The 6,935-nt window shown below is 42.2% G+C and overlaps 1 long non-coding RNA gene across 1 annotated transcript in view; it reads right to left on the reverse strand.

Moving 5' to 3' along the window:
- LOC121006022 overlaps positions 1 to 4,973 on the reverse strand; it is a 43,937-nt gene extending 38,964 nt beyond the window's left edge. The window contains exon 1 of the long non-coding RNA XR_005780008.1: positions 4,851 to 4,973. This is a non-coding gene — a long non-coding RNA (uncharacterized LOC121006022). The remainder of the gene's footprint in view (positions 1 to 4,850) is intronic.
- Positions 4,974 to 6,935: the final 1,962 nt, after the last annotated feature.

Consider the following 6,935-nt stretch of genomic DNA (forward strand, 5'->3'; position numbering starts at 1 on the left):
AAGATGGCCGCCGGGGTCTCGCGAGACTACGCGCAAGCCCGGGAAAGTGGAGAAAGAAGATCCGGCCGTCAGGGAAAGGAGACCTGAGCTAAAGACGCCAGGAAAGAAGCGCCAAATGCCGGTAAAAAGGGGAAATATGTAGCGGATCGCAGTAGGAGGGAATGAATGTGGGATAACAATATGAGCTGACGGGGGGGGGGGAGACCCCCCCGAAAAGGGTACAACACAGCAAAATAACACCCCCAGGGAATAACAAGGGGAAGAAAACCAGCAAAAACAGGAGATATACAGTAGTAGAATGCAGGTGTTTTAGCAAAAAGCAAATATGGGATAAAACCGATAGATAAACATATATATATTCTAAATCAAAGGCAATAAATGATCTGAAATAATAGAGTTCCTAAGGTAAAAATTGCAGCACTTATCTGGTGGCAGCAGCAAAGAAAGAGGAAGACCCAGAGGAAGAGCTGCCTATTATAGGGGCTGTCTGGGGAGGGACATTGTGTTACTATGGTTACCATGTTCATTATGTAAATTTTCTTTGCTGCTATTGGTGGAACAGTAAAGGAAGAGATAGCAATAGGAGCCTCCGTGGCTTGCTGTAAAACTTATACCAGCTGTACATATATAATTATATACAGGAGATGCCCGGGTTATACCAGCATGGTCCATATCACTATATACAAGAAGATGTATAATGTATACCAGCTGTACATATATAATTATATACAGGAGATGCCCGGGTTATACCAGCATGGTCCATATCACTATATACAAGAAGATGTATAACTTATACCAGCTGTACATATATAATTATATACAGGAGATGCCCAGGTTATACCAGCGTGGTCCATACCACTATATACAAGGAGATTTATAACTTATACCAGCTGTACATATATAATTATATACAGGAGATCCCCAGGTTATACCAGCATGGTCCATACCACTATATACAAGGAGATGTATAACTTATACCAGCTGTACATATATAACTATATACAGGAGATGCCCAGGTTATACCAGCATGCTCCATATCACTATATACAAGAAGATGTATAACTTATACCAGCTGTACATATATAATTATATACAGGAGATGCCCAGGTTATACCAGCATGGTCCATATCCCTATATACAAGAAGATGTATAACTTATACCAGCTGTACATATATAATTATATACAGGAGATGCCCAGGTTATACCAGCATGGTCCATACCACTATATACAAGGAGATGTATAACTTATACCAGCTGTACATATATAACTATATACAGGAGATGCCCAGGTTATACCAGCATGGTCCATATCCCTATATACAAGAAGATGTATAACTTATACCAGCTGTACATATATAATTATATACAGGAGATGCCCAGGTTATACCAGCATGGTCCATACCACTATATACAAGGAGATGTATAACTTATACCAGCTGTACATATATAATTATATACAGGAGATGCCCAGGTTATACCAGCATGGTTCATATCACTATTTACAAGAAGATGTATAACTTATACCAGCTGTACATATATAATTATATACAGGAGATACCCAGGTTATACCAGCATGGTCCACATCACTATATACAGGAAGATGTATAACTTATACCAGCTGTACATATATAATTATATACAGGAGATGCCCAGGTTATACCAGCATGGTCCATATCACTATATACAAGAAGATGTATAACTTATACCAGCTGTACATATATAATTATATACAGGAGATGCCCAGGTTATACCAGCATGGTCCATATCCCTATATACAAGGAGATGTATAACTTATACCAGCTGTACATATATAATTATATACAGGAGATGCCCAGGTTATACCAGCATGCTCCATATCACTATATACAGGAAGATGTATAACTTATACCAGCTGTACATATATAATTATATACAGGAGATGCCCAGGTTATACCAGCATGGTCCATATCCCTATATACAAGAAGATGTATAACTTATACCAGCTGTACATATATAATTATATACAGGAGATGCCCAGGTTATACCAGCATGGTCCATATCACTATATACAAGAAGATGTATAACTTATACCAGCTGGACATATATAATTATATACAGGAGATGCCCAGGTTATACCAGCATGCTCCATATCACTATATACAGGAAGATGTATAACTTATACCAGCTGTACATATATAATTATATACAGGAGATGCCCAGGTTATACCAGCATGGTCCATATCCCTATATACAAGAAGATGTATAACTTATACCAGCTGTACATATATAATTATATACAGGAGATGCACTCCATGCTCTCAAAAGCACTTGAGATATCGGCTGGTGACGGCTCTCGCAGATTTATATCTACTCCCCTATTTTGTAGAGATTGCCGGACCATTGTACAAAACAAGTGTGAGGGAAATCAGACCTATTTTCCTGCTGATGCATTGTTTTTTCATAATATTTAGAATGTTCTAAATACAAGGCCAAATGTTCTGTGTTCACTCCTGCAAGAAACGTATAATAATAAGAATTGTAATAATTTCACTCCTTTTTGGCCTAAAGCCATTATGATATGCTGTTGGTATATATACGCGCATGCTGAAATTAAACTGAAGGTCATTCTATGGAGCACACACCTCCCTGTGTCTCTGTGATGATTTCTTTCTTGAGCCGCTCGACTTAATCCTTAATTTGACCCCATCATCACATCGGTAGAGCGGATTTTGCTCACACAAGCACATTTCACCTTATGTGTCCCCCCTATCTCCTCAGATTGTAAGTAGTGATGAGCGAAGCGAGTACAGCATCTCGTAAAGCGTCTCCGTACTGCATTAAAATGTGTGGCCTCCGACGAGGCGAAGTCAATTATTCCCAAAGTCTCGCGAGACTTCGGTGAATAACTTCGATATTAGATTTTTTAACTGAAAAAACATTTTAAAACTTTTGATTCCGAATACCTCAGTATCGAAGCTGGGTTCAGATCCAAGTTTTAAAATGTTTTTTCAGTTTAAAAATCTAATATCGAAGTTATTACTTTGTGAGTAACTGACTTCGCCTCGTCGGAGGCCACACAATTTAATGCTGTACGGAAACAGATCTCCGTACAGAATTAAACCGGAGTTTTGAGCGAAGCGACTTTGGATGTAGGATCTAAAGCTCGCTTCACTCATCACTAATTGTAAGCTCTTGCGAGCAGGGCCCTCATCGAGATAACATGCTTATTACCTCGACATAGTCATAGTTACATCCATCTGACGGCTCTAAGTCAAACCCCCAAGAACTTTAGTGAAGTGTGAAACCCTTGGTTGACGGTGATATTGCAGGTGTTGTGCTGGTTGTTGGGGTACGTTTTGGGGTAGTTGGGGATGAGATGAGTCCATGTTGGGGTGTCTTGGCTGTGGAGAAGGCTGCAGTTCCAAAAAGCTGCAACGCCTGTGAGATGGGGAAACAGCTCTCCTTGTCTAAACACTGTTTGTGTAGATTAAATTAAATGATCTGGACTGACATTCTACTGTTTGGCCACAAGATTGCGCTGTTTCCTCAACACAGCTACAGACTGCTAATATTTCCATATTCATCAGAGGTGGAGTTTCAGAGCCTGGACAAGAAAGGGAGCAGCCATCTTAGAGGGAGCAGAGACTGAGGAACTGTGTGAGCAGAGGATCCGACGGCATCCAGGTGTGGGAGCATCCCTTAGTGACCAGAGCTGCAGCTAAGTGAAGCTAATCGTGTCCAAGACCCTGATCCTGACCAGAGGAATGAGGATTGCTTCCAGGAACGCTGATGAGAGCTGATGAACAAAACGACATATACTGCAGTACCGCATGCTTGTTGGAGAGGCATTTGTTCTGTTCGGAGTCACCAGCGGATGCAGAGCAGACCTGGGTCGGTAAGATCGTGCACGCACCTCATCGCAGTGTTGGCGCCTAGAGACTGAGACCAGGCCTGTAGTTAGTTAGTTAGTTAGGGTTTCTGTTTGTGTCAGGCCACAAGTGTTACTACTGTTTATTGCAAGGACTCCATAACTTAAAGGGACATTTCAACTTGGAGAGCTGGCATTTTGCTCAGAAGGAATACTCAGGCCCGTGCTACAGGACCAGTTATGGGAGGGGGAGTACTGTAGAGCACTGTAAGTTTGTAAGCTGTTGTGCTGCACCGCAGGCTAGCCCGCACCGCGTACCCAAACAATTGTTCTTGTTTTTTTAGGGTAATAACAGGTAAGGTGTGGCAGTTTAGTTGTGCCGCCAGTAGGTAAATTACCATATTTTCCTCCTGCATCCATCGGAGGGCGTCGTATTGTGCGGCACAATGGTCTCAGCCTTCGGGCTGGGTGTATGTAAATTGATTGTATGTTCCCAGCATTTGTGGTTGTGTTCATTGCCACGTTTAAGTAAAATTCTGTTTTTGGCAAAAGCTGGTGGTGGAGTTGTTTTCCTTGTGCATGACTTGCTGTATCCTGGGGAGCCCACCCCGGCACACGGCTTACACACCCACAGCAGCCTGCAGAACTTAGGAACCCATACAGAGATGTACAGTTTGGCAATCTCTGTAGACTATTGCAAAACATTTTTATCGGAATTAAAACTTTGTATTACATCTCATCCTTACACAGGCTGAGCAGTACATCTCATGTCTACACTGGCAGAGCCTTGCATTTCCTTCTTACACAGGCAGATCAATGAATTTCATTCCTACACAGGCAGGGCATTGCATCTCGTCCAATCAAAGGCAGAGCATTGCATCTCATGTCTATACAAGCAGAGAACTGCATTTTATCCCTACACAGGCAGAGCATTGCACAAAGGCAGAGCATTGCATCTCATCCCTACACAAGCAGAGCTTTGCATCTCATAGTAAACATTTACATTATTAGCTTTCTGTCTGTACAAAGTGATTTGCCCAAAAGTGAAAGTTTCACCATTTCACATTCGATCATACAAGGGGGAGAAGATGAGGAGGAGATAATAGGAACAAAGGGGAAAAAGTTTTGAGGATACTGTTTTGGGTTTGATTTTGTGTTGTATCTGCTGCCCCCTGGTGTATGTGATAGGTATAGGTTTTGTTGCATACAGTCCATTGTGTTTCCATACAGCAGCCTTGCACAATCTGTGGTCCGGAGTCACATGCACATCCAAGGCGGACACTGCAGCATGGCCCCCAGTTCCTTGGACACTTGGGTCACAGGGAACACTAGAGTTCAGGAAAATGTAGTGAGGTGTTATTTTCCTTGCACCAACATATTCTGCAGCATTATTATCACTTGCTATTCCCAATGGGGCTCACAATCTAAATTCTTATAAGTATGTCTTTGGCGTTTTGGAGGAAAGCAGAGTACCTGGAGGAAACCCATGTGAACATGAAGACAAAATACATTGCAAGTGACTTTATCTGAAAATTCCAAATTATCATAAAGTTGCCCTTGTGTACGCCAATGTTAATGTGATCCCTATTGGTTCTGCTTGTATGTTATCCAAAGCGTTGCAATTTTAATAGTTGCCACTAGATGGCTCTGTAGCACCATAGATTATTCAGAAGGGCTGTAAGAAGGAAGTGAGTCAGTGTGTGGCTGAGACCACATGAGAGGCTGAAGCCCTTGTCCTGAGGAGAACGAAGGGTTGGCCACAGGCATGGAGAGGTGTCCCAAGAAAGGGTCTAAGAAAGATGTTGGAGAAGTGAGAGGAGCAGCCTTCGTTCTAGTCCTGGTGAGACACACCGAAGCATACAGCTTGATGATAGTCTCCTCTGTGATGGGAGAAGACATATTTTCGTCCTGTAAGGCATCTAGTTTTGGTAGATTGATGCATTTCAGCTAGGTGTCTATGTCTTAATCACTAAACTCAGTCTCTTTATATGGGTATCACTCGCCTTCCCCCTTTCCTCATTGTGGGGGAGACAATGGGTACACAAGAGAGCTCCTCCCAGGGTAGAGAGAGTATGGATTCTGCGCTGTCCGACGGCAGAGTTAGAAGAAATGATTATTTATTCATGACTTTTATTTAAAACATTTCATCAAGTAACTCAGGAGTGATTCATGTTATTACATTTTATTTTTAGATTTTATAGCAATAAGTCTTAATCATTACAATAAGATCTGCTACCACTTTAAAAATTGCTGTCAGTGAATGAAACATTCTTGTTTGCATCCAGTAGTTGGGATCCTGTCCAGAGCTGAGGCTTGTGCAGGGGTGCACCGCCAATGAGGCAAGGTGAGGAGATTGCCTGAGGTGGCGCTACGCAGGGACAAGTGGGGGGTGGAGGAAGGGCCATGGTCAGTCAACACTTCTAGTGTTGACAAGCTCATCTCTCGCCTACAGTTGAATGCTGCCATAATTCCCTGCTCGGCCGTTCCCTCTGGAAGGCTTAAGGCCAAGTGCCCGTAGCCTATCAGAGTCCGGCGCAGGGGCGCAATCATGTGATCATCATTGTGTCACCGGAGTTGGGCTGCATACAGCTCAGGGCACAGACCTGTGTCCTGCTCCGTGTCCTGACAGCCGCATGGAGGTAAGTATTTAATTTTGTTTTTCAGACACTATGGGGGAAGGGGTTATTATTTATAACTGGCACACATTATAATGGGGGACACTATGGGGCATTATTTCTACTGAGGCCACTAAAAGGGGATATTTTCTGTACTGTCACATGTTATAATGGGGGCATTTTTGTACTGGCACACATTATAAGGGAGCATTTTTTGTACTGGCACACATTATAAGGGGGGTACTTTTTATACTGGCACATGTTATAAGTGGGCATTTTTGTACGGGCACACATTATAAGGGGGTATTATTTTGTACTGGCACACATTATAAGGGGGTATTATTTTGTACTGGCACACGTTATAAGGGGCATTTTTTGTAGTGGCACACGTTATAAGTGGATATTTTTGTACTGAGATACATTTTCTAAGGGGAATTTTTTTGTACTGCCACACATTATAGGAAGACATTTTT

The sequence above is a fragment of the Bufo bufo genome, chromosome 6, assembly GCF_905171765.1.
Source record: "Bufo bufo chromosome 6, aBufBuf1.1, whole genome shotgun sequence".
Taxonomy (NCBI): domain Eukaryota; kingdom Metazoa; phylum Chordata; class Amphibia; order Anura; family Bufonidae; genus Bufo; species Bufo bufo.